The following is an 18,236-nucleotide window of genomic DNA, read 5'->3' as shown; positions in this document are numbered from 1 at the left end:
ATTACAGCGCGTGATGACTCACTGTCCTAGTCGCTCGGCGCTTCTCAATTTATCTTCCACAAATAATACGCTTGTAATATAAACGTAATCATTTGCTGTTCTGCATTAGCGCAACTAAAAGCAAGACACTCTTGATAAAGGGCACTCCTCACGTGCGAATACATCCGACAATTAGGCTGCATGGCCATCCTCTCAAATATGAAAGCTCAGTCTAGTCCTTGGGCCTAACCCTGGACAATAAGTGGACTTCCTTTCTTACCACATCTCGACTCTCTCAAAGAAAGAACTAAGCGCTACACACCCGTGTTGGCCCCTTGTAACCAGAACTGACTAGGGACTAAAAGGAAGAACTATTCACCTCTTTTACAGCACTGTCTTCATACCCATCATAACTTATGGAGCCCAAATCTCGTTTCGTTGTGTGAACAAGAAGACCATCATCAACAGGTTTGGACAGATCCAACGTTTCTGCCTTCTATGTATGTCTAGAGAATACCACACCGTATCAACACCTGTTTCCAAGTAATCACAGAGAACCTTCTCCTAGATCTGCATGTCGCTTTCTGCGGTCTAATGGAATGCACCAAGAAGAACATTACAACAGAATTCCTAGGTATAAGCACCAGACCTGATCAAGACCTGAAAGTATAAAATAAACATATTTGGCAAGAAGTGAACATCCAGTGGCAATCTCAATGGTCTATTACTGATAAATGTGTTATAATAAAGATGTTTATCCCAATCATCGACCACTTCGTCAGCTGCACCTTGTTCTAGTTTACCCCAACATGGAGACGACGTCTCCTCTCCCGACATGGACCAATCAAAGCAAAGCTACAGGAATTGGGCCTCTCCTTTGCATATGCGGTGATGTGGAAGATTGGAGTCACATCATAAATAAATAAATCTTTATTTGTCCTACCAAATTTAAAATATAGGTATACATGGGTAAGTGACAAATTCCCTTCACGGCAGAAAGTGCCAGGGGATTACCATAAAATGTGAATGTCTAAAATATACAAGAAAGGTTAAATATACACGAAAAGATGAAATATAAACTGCATTACTCATCACTATATTTCTGTCTAGAGTCCTGACAATTGTAATACAAAAGTTCATCTTAACATCACATCCACTGAATCAACTTGTGCGAAATGTACACTTGTTGAAATAAGTGCCCACACAGTTGTTGACAGAAATTCACACAACTACTAGGCAACAGTAGCCTCAGCGAACCACACTGCGATTTGTTTCCTATATTTCGGATCTTCTGTGAGGGTCCTTAGTAGGTCAATTCCGATATGTGTTAGGAACTGAATTGATTCTAACGCACTGGCGGGTATAAACTTGTCGGCCATCTTCAGTCTGTTGGTCTTCATTCTCAAGGATTTTGTGCCTCTTAATGCAGATGGCGGGATGTGCCACTCACAAAGCTGCCAGAAGCATGGTGATGATATCCTGCCTGCCAGTCATCATTTTGATTGTAGTTATTAATCGTTTCCAAGCAATGATGTCTGGAAAACGCTGCAGTTTAAGCTGCTCAGAGAGCTGCATAGTTCCTAACTGTTGAGGGAGATGGTGCTTATGGTTTGCCCACTTCAGCAGCCAGAATTCACTCTCATATATTCTCCTAATGTGTGTAGGGGTGGCTGACGCCCACAGTTCGGCGCCATACAAAATGGCCTAATACCCTGTGGTTCTTAAATATCGTGCGGTTGTTGCAGTCTGTTTCACGTGCAAGAGGTGCTGTTTTGTTGCCCAACGTAAGTAATTCATTTTCTTTACAATCACATCAATATGGGATTTGAACGTAAGTTTCGTATCAAATATTACTCCCAGATCTCTATGCGTCTCAACAACTGGGATAGGTTCGCCATTAAGTTTCGGGTGTACGAACGTAGGCGATTTTTTGAGCGCGTACACCATGATTACAGTCTTCTGTGGATTTAGGGCAAAGCTAAATTCGTCTAAGTACACGAATAAGTTCGGAATGCCCTATTGTTCATGGGCGGTTCATGGTATTGTTCATATGCTCACGCAATGCCCTATTGTTCATGGGCGGTTGGATGTGTTATTTTGTTATTTGGTTTTTAGGAGCATTAGCAACTAAGGCCATATTGCTCCAGGATATGCGGTTGTCATTCCGTTACCTTTCGCATCTTCCGTATTTGGTGGTGACGGGCTCGAACCCCGGTCTAATCAAGAAGCGTGTGCTATGCACTGCTGCGCCTTCCCACCCGGCTACGATGGCGCCTGGTTGGATGGGTGTTAGGATCTTAATATCGTCTGCATAAGTGCATACATCATCCCTACCCTTGCAGAATGGGATCATCATGGCGGTAAAGAGGAGTCCAGATAAAATTCCACCCTGTGGAACTCCTGCATGGAGTTGGCGTTGGAGGATTCCTTGTAAAATTGCAAATTATGCTTGTGCTCTTTTCTATCTGCCTGTCATGTAAAATAAGGCAATGATATGTATAATATAATTAATTAGACAATGTATAATTTAGAAAATGTATAATTTGTATAATTTAGGCAATCTATAATTTGTATAATTTATAGAGACTGATTTGCATAAATTATAAATATATAATTATATAAATAACTTATACTGTATTTGTATATATGAATGTGCACCCCCTGGTTAATAGCTGTAAGCGGGTGTCTCTTAGGAGAAAATAAAGATAATAATAATAATAATAATCTGTGCGGTAATAAATGGACCGACAAGTAAGTAGGGTCTGTAGGAACTTCAGCAAATTTCCTTTTATTTGGAAGGCGTGTTGGAGCAGATGAAGTAAGGCATGTACATCCAGACTATCGAAGGCTGCTTTTATATCGGCATAAATTATTGCAATTTCCTTTCTGGCTTGGAAAGCATTTAGTATCGTAGCCTGAACTGTGAGGAGGTTAGTTATTGTTGATCTTACAGTCATTGAATAATGAATCTGTTGAGGCTGCCCAGCCAGTATCTGATTCGACAACTTTGGCAACAGAGCTTTCTCCAGTACTTTTAACAGGGTAGATGCAGTAGATATTGGCCTATTGTGCTCCACACGGTTAGGCTTTGTAATTTTCGGCATTGGAATTACAGCGTACTTATTCCAATTCTCAGGGAAAACTCGGCAAGCAAGGATAGAGCTATAAATTGCTTGGAGTGATTCAATTAGGTAAGGGCTGAGACACTTTACCATGAAGTGGGGGACTCCATCAACTCCAGCTGTGTTAGTTGGCCTGAGGGAGTTAATACTCTGTATTAGTGCTTCTTTAGTGATAAGAACAGACTTCATCTCATTGTCAACTAATTGATCCCACTCAAACTCCCTGACTTGAGACTCATGATATATGCTGAAGAATCTGCTGATATGGTCCATCCACGCTTCTTTGTCAAGCCCCTGATTTGTGTCACTTTTATGTGTGCAACGAGGTAGCTTTCCCCAGTCAAGTGTGTCTTTCATGTAGCGGTTGATTGCTCTAGATTTTTCCCTATTAAATATTGCTCTGGCCCTCGAGTAGTTAATTCTATCTTGTGTGTCATTAGACAGTTTCCATTTTCTGTGCAGAGTTTTCTTTAGTTTAAACAATGCAGTTAGGCTAAAGTTCCACCAGGTTTTCGATTTTAATGATATCCTTTCTACTTTGGAAGCCGCAAATTCTGTAATAGAGTTAATCCAACTGGTTAAGAGAGTTGTTGCAAATAAGGCATCACATTTGAGTAGACATTCCCACGGGATACAGCTGGCAGCAAATAAGCATTTATTTGTGTCCAGAAAAGCTGGCGAAGTGACAAGCTGGATCTTAGTTTTTTCCTTGGCATTTAAGTCCACATACGGTAGCATTATGAGCATTGCAATTGGGCTATGATCGGATGGAAAGAACATTTCGGGGGTTACATCAATTATACATTTACCAGAAGACAGAATTAGATCAAGTCTATTTTCGCCTCTTGTAGGTTGGTCATTGATAAGAGAGAGATGGAGCATGGCTGTAGTTTATTTAACATGTTATTGAGCTGTGGTGGAAGGTTGAAATCTCCACATACTATATGGGTGGCTGACATATGTAATTTGTTGAGAAGCCAGTCTACTACATTATTTATCGTTTCTAGACTAGGGACAGGTGGAATGTAAACGATTTCTATATCTACGACTGCTGAGTGGACTTTTAAAGTGACAAGTAATGCCTCATAAAGCTCTGAATCCGAGTAGGAGACTGAGATTATTTGAAGTACTATGTCACATACAAACAGGGCTACTCCTCCACTCCTCGCTACAGATCTGGATTTGAAGTAGGCATTGTATCCAGCAGCGTTAGCAGCGACTAGAGACTCTTGATGTGGCTGAAGCCAGGTCTCGGTAAGACAGATAACATCAGCAGACCGTGACAAGAGCATTTGTTCCAATGTGTCCAACTTGTTTCGTAAGCTCTGATAAAAAATCTTCCCTATGGATAATGGTTTTATCTGTGTCCTAGTAGGTCTTCTGCGGGGTATAGATATTTTATGATTCGACATATGTTATGACACATGTCGTAACTTGATACTTTGACAAATGATACTTTGTATCATGTGTCGGGTAGTGACTATTGTAGAAATTCGATTGACATCTGACTGGCGATCCGGTAGAGGTTCAGTGTCCTGTGTAACTGACGGGGTGCTGTAAGATGTAAAATCTTACAAATATATTATTTTATAGAAAAGTGAGATTAATTTAAAGTAAAACTTATAATAAAGCAATATGGGGGAGTGAAACCTTACAAGTCAAGAATATTACTAAGGTCACTCGCAAGGGATTAAATTAGACAACGTCTATACAAGGGGAGCGGTAAGCTGAAAGGCTATTAGCAACCTGGGTACAAACTCGACTCCCAGCACACAGACAAATAACGAGTAGCAACGGCTATTAGTAATAGGTGTTAACTCTGGAAAACAATGGTGCGGTGGACCATGGTACTGTCGGGACATTTCTTTGATCGGTGACACTTCGAGAAGAGACAGGAAGTAAATACGGGAGAAATGCTGGAATTAGAGTTAAGACTGGCGTCTGGCTGTGGTGATGGCAAGTTTTGTAGATCGTGTGAAATTAGTCTGTTAAACTATAACTATAAGCGGCTGAATTCAAAGGTACAGACAGCATGAGAAATTTTACCAATTTCTTAAATTAAGAAGTTAGATCGAGCAATAAGGAGTCAGCTTGAGAAAATAAAACGGGCAATTAAGAACAGAGTGAAAGTTGATAAAATGAGAAAGATTGGTTAAGACTCAGAACAAGGGTGAGCCTGACAGATAGGGGCGGTGTAATTCAGATGAAAAAGGTGAGTGAAAGGGAAGAGAGGGATGAGAAAGTTGAGATTCTTGTCGGTGTTTTTGAAAATGGGATAGTCAAGAACACAGTTGAGTTTGTCGGTGTTTGTCGAAATGGATTAAAAAAGTGACTGAGTAGGAAACACACAGAACCCCGAGTTGAGTTTATGTGGGTGTTTATGGAAATGAGTTAGGACGGACAGTTGAGTTTTTTCGTCGGTGTAAGTAAAAATGAGTTAGTAACATGGACAGTTGAGTGTTTGGTCGTGATAGAAAATATGAGTTGGTAACAGTTGACAGTTGAGTTTTTTGTCGTGTTAGAAATTATGGAGTGTAAGGGGAATAAGCCTGTCCGTCATTGGAAGGCAAGAGCAGTGGCCGTATGCTATAGTCTAATCCACATCGGAAGAAAGGCAAAGGTAGTGACCCGAATGCAACGAGCGCTGTGAAATATTTCTTAATTTAATAAGAAGTTCTTAATAGTGGAGCGCAGAAGCGATGGTGGCACCCTATGAGCTATCTTCCTTGTGGATGAGCTGTAAAACGTGGAGTAGAGAAGGAGTTAGTGTGAGATGCCCTGTGAGTTTTCTTTTTGTGAATAAGTTTTAATAAGGTGGAGAGGGAAGGAGCGAAGCCGAAAAATTAGTAGCTCGATGAGAAGGAAGGAAGCAGGGAATGGAAGGTAGCCCGAATAAGGTGGAGAAAGGACGCCAGTCCCATGCAGCCAAGAGTGCCTGAAAATTATCTGTAGCAGATTCAGGTGAAGCAGATGAAGGAGATCCTCAGAGAGCCAAAAATGGAAGGTTGAAACCTCCCCGGAAAGGAAAGAAAAAAGACAGAAATAGGTGAGAAATATAGTAAGTACTGAAAGTTAATGAAACAGTACAGTGATTAATTAAAAAAAAAAGGGGGGTAGCACTAGAAGTAAAATGATAGATAAATTATCTCTGAAGTAAATTATATATACTAACAGAGTTATTATGTTAAAAAAGGTTATTGTAAAATGCAAGGGAAACGAAGGATGAGTAATAGATTAAATTGTTGTTCAAATGATTATAATGTGTTAGAAGGGTAGTAAGGTTTATATGAGAAGTTTTGAAGGACAGATAATTGAACTATATAAGAAACTTTGAATATGTTTTAAGGATAGATAATTGAATATAGTGTTTGTATTGATGAAGAATTGTTGGTTCATTATTAGTCCTTTGTAACTGAAGGACTAAAAACAGAGACTTTAAGAAAGTTAAGATTGGTCTTCAGTGTATTGTAACAGAATGGTGAGAACACAGAGTATAATGATGAAAGCAGCATATTGATTGTTAATATAAGAAACACAATTGTATCCAGGAGTAAGTGAAATAGGTATGGTAAATGTGCATAAGTGTTAGGAGTTAGTTAGGGCAAGAAGAATGAATCAGTGTTTTCATATAATGGTCAATTCAGATTAGCTAGTGAAGGGAAACAGGAATAAGAATAATATATGCAAGGTATCCTTGATTTAACTTTGTATGCATATTACATGTTTTTTTATTCAATTGTATATTATGTTGTATATATATATATATATATATATGTAAATAAACTTTGTTGTTTATTAATTTGTGAGCTTGTTATTCCTGAACACTCAGCCTTTCCGAAGGGAATTATACACAATTGAGAAGTTCCCACGAATCTGGAATTCTCCTGTGAAGCAAAGTGTACGTGGGGGTGTAAGGAATAGAGGTCTATATAGTTATAAGGGAACAGAACAGATAAGGAATATTTAATAAAGAATTATTATTATACATATCAAAAATAAAATTAAACCAAATTCCTTTTTATCATTTCCCCCCCCCCCGCCACAGTGCGTATATTCTGCGATGGCCTGGTTTCCTTCCTTTGGTGTCATACTTGTAAGTTTGTGGTGTCTGCGAGGGTAGCACAGTGGTATCGTCACCGTCCTCCCCACACCTGGTGGAAAAGGTCTAGGTTCGAATCCCGTCGATGACGCGAGGAACTTCAATGGGCTTTTTTCACTCGGTGGCTGAGTTTGTCGGTCTCAGGCGTAGATAGCAAGGTTTTTCTCCCCAGTAACTGGGGTTTTTCCGTCCAGCAAATCAGGCAAATCCACCACGGAATATACGCAATTTACAGACACAAATACGGGTTAATGTATTCAATTACGGGCAACCCTAAAATAATAATTTGAATTTTTTTGTGAGTTTGTGGTTGGCTTACTGGGATATACATAGCGAGGTAGTTTTAATCTCGGGTGACCGTTGTAATAAAAATGCCTGATGAGAGCTCCCACCCGGCCAGAAGGAAGTGGCGGCAACATTATTAATATCTTTTTCATCACACTCAATTTTGACGGACGCATATGTGGCTGCCCTCTTCAGTAGGGTGACTTTTACAGTTATATTCATGAGTCGTAGACATTCAGACAGGATTTGGTCTGGAGTAGTGTGAGGGGCGACTCGGGAAACAAAGATGGCGTTAGATCGTTGGATGGGTCTTGTGATCATGGGTTTTATTCGAGAGGAGAAATATGCACCTGACAAGCTATCGCAGTTGTTATTGGTAGGGTATTGTGTACCAGCTGCCAAGATGGAGTTGTTTCGGCTGTACCCGCTACGAGTAGATCTGTAGGAAGGGACGGGAGGTCTTTGAACAACTTTTCTTTTGAAGAAAATTTCATTTCTGTTCCCATATGATTTGTTATTCAGTCTATTGGGCATAAGGCTACTGAGACAGTGTGTAGCATTCTGGATTGGTGGGCAATCTGTGATGAACTGGTGGATGAAGTATTAGCTTCTTGATACGGCCACTCAGTAGCGTCTTCATTAAGGCAATTTGCCGCTGGATTATTTGTTGTGAATCTGTCGATGCATTTTTCCCATATGAGTTAAGTGGTCTCTCTGAAACTCAGTTGGTTGATATGTGTTGAGATATCTGGCCTTAGGACCTACCGCATTAGGGTTATTTAATGTGGGGAAAATGATATTATTCCCACAGCAGTCACTCGATGCAGGTGTGAGACTTAACTTCTCCGTTCCATGACATGAATTGCTTGTGCTAAGTTTATCCTCATGAGGTACTGATAGATTAGAATGCTGCCAATTCTGAGTTTCAGTTTCTAGCGAAGGAATTATACGGTTGATAACAGTAGCTTCTGGAACTGGTTGAACACAACTCGTCATGTGTTGACGGTTTTGGGTCCTTTAGTATTATGACCATTACGTAACCTCACCCTTGGTTGATATAATGTGTGTGAATTGACCCTGGGGGTATTCGCCATCGTACCCTGATTGTCGTGATCTTCAGAAAGTTTTAATAATTTGGCTTTGACTAGAGACATTAGTTGACTGTCTAGACTCTAGACTCTAGAGTGTTGATTATTAGATGCCTTATTTCGTTCGGGATGAGTTCTAGTTTTTGGTCGTCTAGACGGAGGAACGTAGTATTATCTGATTGTTGGTATTCAGCTTTTTCTTTGGTTCCTAGGCAAGGTTCCGCAGCCGAGTTTGATATTTCACTCGGGGCGTCTAGACTCGCGCTGTTATTTATTTGGTTGTATTCATTTAAATTTACACTTACAATAGTATTTCCACTGTTAGAAGCAGTATCAGTCAATGTTTCATTATAATGTTGGCTGACATACACAATACTATCACTAGTATGCCGTCGTCTGCATTGATTTCTGTAGAGTTGCGCTCGGAACGTAACTGGCTTAATGGAGGCGGTAACATTGCCATTGACATTAGCATTGTAATTCCGATTCTCGGGAGGCTGTATCCCGATATCAAAATTCATTCCAGATATTAGTGTAGACACGGCAGGTTGGCTGTGTTCGCCGGCTATTTTGTCATTCTCATTATGTCCAGGTGTTTTCGCCGGCATCAGGTCGTCTGTTTTACGAGCTAATAGTACGTCACCATACATAGAATCTTCGACGCTGGATGGCACCTCACATGCGGATTCAATTTCATTTACAGCTACAGAGTTCCGTGAGCTCGGTACCGACTTCAGGATTGACAAAACTGTTGTCCGCTTTGGTTACCGAAAGAGGCTTCGCTTTATCTATGTTAGAGGAGTTATTAGGTTGCGTTTCCTTTCCTTTCGCTTTCGTCCTTCTATTTGGTGGTACCTTCTTATGTACAGGTGTTTTACACGCTTGGCACAGGTACGATTTTCGCTTAGAAGCTGACAATTTTGAGAGATTATTTACGCAGCAAGCCCCTAGGCGAAGTGAGCAACTGACACACTGCACAGTGAGAGATGCAGGCTTTTGACACTGGCTACACGTGGTTTTTCCGGCGCACATGGCATTCTTCTGGGTAGGGCTTAGCATATTTGAACTCCGACAAATTTTACCGTAGTGAACTTTCAGTATGCTGTTTTCAACTGACTTTTCAGTTAAGCTCAGAAGACGAGTTACTTTCAAGACGATTTGCTACGGTGACTTTCAACAGATTTAATTACAGACTTCAGGCCGCTGGCGCTAGGGAGGAGGCCATTACGGAATCTAACGCACTTAGTGATCAAGGGAATTAATCAGGCCTATTGTGTGGAAACCTTGACCTGGTGAGGTTTCTACTTACACAATTGGACCAATTCGAATAACTACGGTATGATTGCAATATATGGGACGAAAAAATGACAATAAAAATTTACCTGTCATGGAGAGTTGTACGATAGCTCCATCAATGGGTGGCAAATACTAAACGGAGTCTTGTGGTATTGGATTCATCATGGTACACAGTTATTAACACTATATTTTTAGCACTAAACGCGGAGCATGAAAATGCGTGGCCGCACGGTCGACGGCTACTCTTGCTATGGCATGTAAAACGGTGTTGCCTACTTACAACTCAGACAACAACTTCTTCTGGAGAGTTAACCAAAAAATGTGCAACCTGTCCACTCCACTCCCAAAATTGTTCTACTCTATAGTAGAACATCCAATAACTGGATGTTCTACTATAGAGTAGAACATCCAGCTATTGGAACCAGACATATCTGTATCACAACCATCTGCGTGGATAGAAATCTCCAATCTGGTGACCTTCAAATACATCGACTCATCTCGCCACCAACTTTCACAGGAAGCTTCTTGGACCTTCCTCGTGAATGAAACATCACCGACCTTGTTTCTTTAGCCGAGGAAACCATCTGTCAGTGAAATAGTTCTTGATCTCCAGCATGCTGCTGCCTCAGAAATACTCCTTAGAAGTCTATCTATTCACGCTTAGGCGCTTTTACCCCTCCCCAACCTCCTTTAGGGAACCCCCACTTACTACAGGTTTTCCTAGCTCCTACTCGCCTCAGGGACATCTCCCTTGGTGTCCCTCTTTCACCGTCACCTTTGATTTCCCCGTCTTGCACTCACTGTCTCCATCTTTCTCTTCATTTGGGGCTTTTCCTTTGTTCTGCCTGTGGCCAACCTAGTCAGACGTTCTTACCCATTGACGAGGCCACGTTATGTCATGGATCTGCGTATATTCTTACCATGTGTATGCCATATCCAAAAATTTCATTACTTCATACAGCATGTCCTCCCTCCAAATTTTCTTACTATTGAATACACCATGAATTGGCACGCTGATAGAGTAAGCTTATCTGCGAAAAGATCTAAACCTCCCAAACACTTCCTAGTTCATTACACAAAAATACGTGGTATCAATTCTACACTCAAGGATGTTCATTTCCACTTTCAGTCTGCCAAACCCCATGTACGTTTCTGACAGAATCTCAGCTATCAGCTAATTCAACAACTGCTCATCTCAGTTTCCCAAATTATTCATTGTATGATTCCTTTCGCCTCAAAGGTGGTACATGTGCACATGTCCGTTCTGATATTCCCTGTCAGAGACTTGATAATTTGGAATTTCCTCTTTTCCATCTTTTCTGGTTTAAAATCTCTCTACCTCATTGTGCCAAATTCATCCGTTGTCTCTACCGTTCTCCAAAAACTACTAATCACTTGGAGCTCTTTGACTTTCTCCAGTCCAACTTTCATAGCAGTGAGGTAATTTTCCTTGGTGATTTTGATGTTCACAACTACAGCTGGCTTCCGTTTTCTAGTCAAACCGACCCAGCTGGTCGAGATGCTTTTGCAATTATTAATGACCTCGCAGAAATTGTTCATTTACCTACAAGGATACCAGACAATTCAAACCATACAGCCAACACGCTTGATTTTTTTTCTCACAAACAAACCTTCTAAGTACACGCTCTAAGTCAGTGGTCCTTTAGGCACCACAGATCAGAACTCGGTGATTGTCTCTTCTCCAACGGAGCCTTTATCTCATGGCTATTCCCAACCTCGGGTCATTTGGCATTACAAGAATGCAAAATGGGATGACCTGCGAGATTTCTTTTCTTCTTTTCCTCAGTCGGATTACTGTTTCAAAACTTCTGATGTCAACGTTTGCTCAGATCGTGTCAGTGAAATTATTCTTGCAGGAATGGAATTCTTTATCCCACATTCCACTTTAAAATCTCGTCCTTTATCTAAACCTTGGTTTTCCAATAAATGTGCTAAGACTGTTCAAGAGAAGAATGTTGCATATCGTAATTAATCAGTCCAAACTAGAGTTTGAACAGGCTAAGAATAGAAAACTTGCTTCTTGCCCTAATGGTAGCCGAGCATTCTGGTCCTTTGCCACAGCTATTTGGCGGCAATTGCCCATCTCTGCCCACCACTGTCCAAACTAGATAGTACTGTTGTCACTTCAGCCAAGGATAAAGCTGACCTGCTAGCATCCTATTTTTCTGCAAACTCATGTATCAATGATCTTGTTAAATCATCTCCCACCATTCCCAACACCCTCCATTCAATGCCTCCTGTGGTCTTCTATCAAAAGGATGTCAGAAGGATTTTGAAGAATCTTGATGCTAAGAAAGCTCCAGGTCCTGATGGTATTTCTCCACTTGTTCTCAAAACCTGTGCTCCTGAACTTACTCCTATTCTTTGCTGCCTTTTTTCACTTTCTCATTCCAAAGTTGTTTTTCCTTCTGCTTGGATTTGCTCATATCCAGCCAGTTCCTAAAAAAGGTGACAAATCCCTCCCATCCAGTTATCGTCCCATTGCAATTACTTCTACTCTTTCTAAAGTAATGGAGAAATCAATTAACCGCCCACTGTTAAACTACCTAGAGACCTTCCGTCTGATCAACGATCGCCAGTATGGATTCCGTCAATGTCGATCCACTGGTGATATTCTGGCTTATGTTACTCATTTATGGAAAAATTCAATGGAAAATTTCGATGAAACACAAGCAGTTGCTTTTGATATCTCAAAGGCTTTCGGTCGTGTTTTTTTTTTTTTTTTTTTTTATAAACCCAACCAAACACGAGAGGTATTAGAACCTATAGTACATAGCAGCGTGCTTGGGTTGGAGGTCGAGAAGAAGAAAGAAGATATTTGTTGACAATAGACTTGAACTTCTATAGACTGTAATTTTCAGGAAATACGTATGAAAGAGGGCTGTTCGAGACAACAGCAGTTGAAAGAATAAACGAAGAAGATGAAAAGTTGGTTCGGTGAGTTTGAAGTTGAACAGTAAATGGATGTTGGCTTGACGTGTTCGTACTGTTTTGAAAGAGAGAGCGGGAATTATAGAAGCCAATTGAGAAGAACAGTGCCCATGGAAGTATCTGTAGAAAAGGCATGAAGCCGAAACAGTACGTCTGCGAGCGGAGAGAGAGAGACTCTGTTAGAGATGAATCATTAATTAACCTAACTGTCCTCTTCTGAATGGAATCAAGAAGCCTGAGAGAGAGAGAGAGAGAGAGAGAGAGAGAGAGAGAGAGAGAGAGAGAGAGAGAGAGAGAGAGAGATAAAAAGAGAGAGAGAGAGAGAGAGAGAGAGAGAGAGAGAGAGAGAGAGAGGGAGAAAGAGAGAGAGAGAGAGGTTTTGGGGACACAGCCCCAGATGTGGGAACAATATTCCATGGTAGCACGGATTTGAGATTTGTACAGAGTGAGCAGCTGTTTGGAAGAAAAGTGACACCGAGAGCGAAAGAGAAAACCAAGTTTTTTAGATGCAGAGGAAGCAATATTTGTAATGTGCTTATCCCAAGGGAGATTAGAACTCAGAGTAATCCCCAAAAGATATATATATATATATAATTTTGTCTAGAAATCGGAGTGTCCCCAAAGATAAGAATAGGATCCGAAGAATTCTTTTTGCGAGATATAAAACAAGACTCAGTTCTAGGAGGATTCGAATCAACCAATTTGTCTTTGCCCCACTGGAGAATTACCTGGAGATCGGTATTTAAGGAATTGTTAGCGGATATTCGAGAAATTGATGCTGACTGAGCAGGGCAAGGCTTTTGAAAATGGAAAGTGGAATGCAATGTGCTATCATCGGCAAAACTGTGGATAGGATTTCCAGTCAATGGAAAGAAGGTCATTTAATATACAAGAGGAAAAGAGTGGGGGAAAGAACTGAACCTTGGGGGACAACAGCATTAGTGCAGAAGTTAGAAGACAGAGAGCTAACTAACATAACCCTCTTTGAGCAGTCAGAAAGAAAACTGGATACCCAATTACAAAAAACATTTGACAAACCATAAAATGGAAGCTTGTTTAGAAGACCTTTAAGCCAAAACCGATCGAAAGCCTTTGAGATGTCAAGAGCAACTACTTGTGTTTCATCAAACTTTTCCATTGAATATCTCCATAAATGGGTAACATAAGCCAGAATATCACCAGTGGATCGATACTGGCGGAATCCATACTGGCGATCGTTGATCAGACGGAAGGTTTCTAGGTAGTTTAAGAGTTGGCGGTTAATTGATTTCTCCATTACTTTAGAAAGGTAGAAGTAATTGCAATGGGACGATAAATGGATGGGAGGGATTTATCACCCTTTTTAGGAACTGGCTGGATATGAGTAAATTTTCAAGCAGAAGGAAACACACCTTTGGTATAAGAAATTGAACAAAGGCGGCAAAGAATAGGAGTAAGTTCAACAGCACAGGTTTTGAGAACAAGTGGAGAAATACCATCGGGATCTGGAGCTTTCTTAGCATCAAGATTCATCAAAATCCTTCTGATATCGTTTTGACGGAAGACCACAGGACGCATTGAATGGAGTGTGTTAGGAATAGTGGAAGGTATTTTACCAAGATCATTAATACATGAGCGCGAAGAAAAATGGGATGCTAGCAGGTCAGCTTTATCCTTGGCTGAAGTGACAACAGAACCATCTGGTTTGGACAGAGTTGGGAGCAGAGATGGGCAAAAGTTGCGGCCAATAGCTTTGGCAAGAGACCAGAATGCTCGGCTACCATTAGGGCAAGAAGCACGTTTTCTACTCTTAGCCTTTCAAAATCTAGTTTGGACTGATTAATGACTGCTTTACAATTGTTGCGAGCTTTGGTATAGGCAGAAAATGAAATTGAAGAATTGGAAACAAGCCAATTACGATATGCAACATTCTTCTCTTGAACAGCCTTAGCACATTTATTGGAAAACCAAGGTTTAGATAAAGGACGAGATTTTAAAGTGGAGTGTGGAATATAGGATTCCATTACTATAAGAATAATTTCTCTCACACGAGCTGAGCAAACGTTGACATCAGAAGTTTTGAAACAGTAATTCCACCAAGGAAAAGAAATCTCGCAGGTTATCCCATTTTCATTCTTGTAATGCCAAACAATACGAGGTTAGGAATAGCTATGAGATATAGGCTCCACTGGAGAAGAGGCAATCACCAAGTTGTGATCTGAGGCGCCTAAAGCACTACTCACTTCGACCGTGTACTTGGAAGTGTTGTTTGTGAGAAAAAGATCAAGCGTGTTGTCTTTATGGTTAGGATTGTCCGGTATCCTTGTTGGTAAATGTACAATCTGTGCAAGGTCATTAGAAATTGCAGAAGCCTCAGAAACTCGACCAGTTCGGTCGGTGCGGCTAGAAAATGGTAGCCAGCCGCAGTTGTGAACATTAAAATCACCAGTCAGAAAATTACCTCACCAAAGTCATGTTCCAAAGAGAGGAAGCCAAAGAGCTCCAAGCGATTAGTGGAGTTGGAAGAACGGTAGAGACAACATATGAATTTGACACAATAAGGTAGCGAGATTTGAATGCTGTATGAAGTAATGAAATTTTCGGATACGGACTACACATGTTAAGAATATACTCAGATCCTTGACATAATGTGGCCCCGGCAATACCTCTCGCATTCACACTACTCGGACTTCCTCCAGTCACTATCTGGCAGAGTAGAGGTAGCAAGTACATTTGATGATCCGGAAGCTTCCTAAAGAGTTACCAATAGGTTCATGCCGGTGTACTCACTAGCAGTCGGCCTGCGAACACCGTTTTAGAGCTGTACCCTCGAAATGTAAGGAAGATTGGAACTCGTCATGATGTTCCTCAAAACCTTAAAAGTCATCAATCATACTGCATGATGGAACAGATAGGAAAGGGTTGACGGGAACTTATCTCTGGAGACTAAACATGGGTTCCACCACTTTAATCCTCCAATAAGCAAAGTGGTGGTATTTCAACAGTTGATGAATATCATCTATCGCCTAGTATTGCCTGGTAACACAAAGGGGCGGCATTCCTCCGTGTTGTGTGGTCGACACACCTCGACCACTGCTTACGTTGGTTCATACTTGAGTGGTCACCCACAGTGTGCTTGTGCATGGAGGTTATACTCAGGATTACTAACAGTCCCACCATCGTGAAGGTGCAAGCAGTGGATTTGGCTTTGATCCTTGAGGATGTCACAGACATCCTCAAGGACTATAAAGGTCTCCTAAACAAGCTTCCATCTTATGATTTTGCCACTGTTTTTTGTAATTGGTTATCCAGTTTTCTCGCTGATCGCTCACTGAGGGTGATGGTAGATTGCTCACTGTCCTCTAACTTTTCCACTAATGCTTGTGTCCTACAAGGTTCAGTTCTTTCCACCTCTTTTTTCCTCTTGTATATTAATGACCTTCTTCCATTGACTGGAAATCCTATCGTTAGGTTTGCAGATGGTAGCTATTATATTCCAATTTCCATTTTGAGAAATCTTGCCCTGCTCAATCAGCTTCAACTTCTCGAATATCCGCTACCAACTCCTTAAATGCAGATCTTCAGGTAAATCTCCAGTGGGGCAAAGACAACTTAGTTGATTTCAACCCTTCTAAAACTCAGTCTTGTCTTATATCTCACAAAAAGGATTCTTCTGCTCCAATGCTTATCTTTGATGACACTCCGATTTCTAGGCAAAATGATGTATCTCTTTTGGGGATTACCCTGACTTCTAATCTCTTTTGGCACAAGCACATTACAAATATTCCTTCTTCTGCATCTAAAAAAACTTGGTTTTCTCCTTCGCTCTCGGCGTTACTTTTCTTCCAAACAGCTATTCACTCTGTACAAATCGCAAAGCCGCACTACCATGGTATATTGTTCCCACATTTGGGGCGGTGCCCCAAAAACCTCTCTCAGGTTTCCAGATTTCATTCAAAAAAGGACACTTAGGTACGACCTTTCTGCAGATACTTCCACGGGCTCTGTTCTTCTGAATTAGCTTCTGTAATTCCCGCTCACTCTTACAAAACAGTCCGAACACATGCCGCCACCAGCTAAAATCCATTTACTGTCCAACCTCAAACTCACAGAACGAACTTTTCTTCCTTCTCCTCGTTTATTCCTTCAACTGCCGTTTTCTGGAACAACCTCCCTTCATACGTATTTCCTGAAAATTACAATCTACAGAATTTGAAGAAGTCTAATGTCAACAGATATCTTCGTTCATCTTCTCAACCTCCCACCCAAGCACTGTACTAAATATTATAGGTTCTAATACCTCTCGTGTTTGGGGTTTTCATTAAAAAAAAAAAAAAAAAAAACTACTCAAAATATACAAAATCCATTCAGTTTTAAACCTCTGGCATTGACAGTGTTCTGTTTCACACCCACAATGCATAGTACGCGTAAATGAGGGAAACATCTGGTGGCGTTTGACACTATACACACAATACACTCTACACTCTACGACCTTGTTCCTCTTTTTGGCCCCTTTCACCTTCACCTTTGATTTTCCCGTGTTGCACTCACTGTCTCCATTTTCTCTTGATTTGGTGCTTTTCCCTTGCTCTGCCTGTGGCCAACTTCGTCAGACGTTCTTATCTCCTTCTGGTCCGGTCCTCATGGCGTGGGCGCATGCTGGGAGGTTCCTTCCTTGATGACCGCACCTCCCAGTAACAAAGAGGCCAGATGAACTCCACAAACAACACATAAACTTACGGTACCCGGCATAATTCACGCTCATCTGGCATCGCAGAGTGTTGCATCTTCACTGTGGCACTAAACGCGGTTTTGTGGGAAACCACTAGCACCGACTAACAAAGACATTATGTCTATGTCCATGCTGTTCTGCATTCATGTGTTGATTAGCTTACAAGTACATTTTATATATATCTATATATCTTTATTGCAGGCAGTGATTGGTTACATGATTGCCTGATGGAATAATACCCACAACAGCGACAATGCTAGGGGTTCTGGGTGAGATAATTTCAATATGTTTTGACACCCTTTGCCTCCGTTTGAACTATGCTGCTCAATTTAATGGACGGGCCATTCGCCGCGGTGGTGGAGTTGCAATCGTCTATAAAAATTCCTTTTCTCGACATAGGGCCAACTCAAGTAGTTCCGAAAACTTTGAAGCTATCTCTGTAATCCTTGACCTCGATGAAATTAGAATACAAGTTTGCACTGTCTACTTCCCTCCAAAACACACTCTAGAGGTTAGAACGGAACTAGGAGCCTGGATCCAACTAGGAACCAATCTCTATCCCAACATTTTTACTATTCTCGTAGGCGACTTCAACATGCCCCTGCCTGCCAAGGTACTCAACAGCTTGGTCTTCTCTGGAAAACGCTACATATGCTAGACCTTCATCCTCTTCAAACTGCCCCAACTCGGGGAAATCAGGCTCG

This window comes from Mastigoproctus giganteus, chromosome 6, assembly GCF_048544385.1.
Source record: "Mastigoproctus giganteus isolate SK-2022 chromosome 6, ASM4854438v1, whole genome shotgun sequence".
Lineage (NCBI taxonomy): Eukaryota > Metazoa > Arthropoda > Arachnida > Uropygi > Thelyphonidae > Mastigoproctus > Mastigoproctus giganteus.
Note: the sequence above shows the minus strand (reverse complement) of the source record.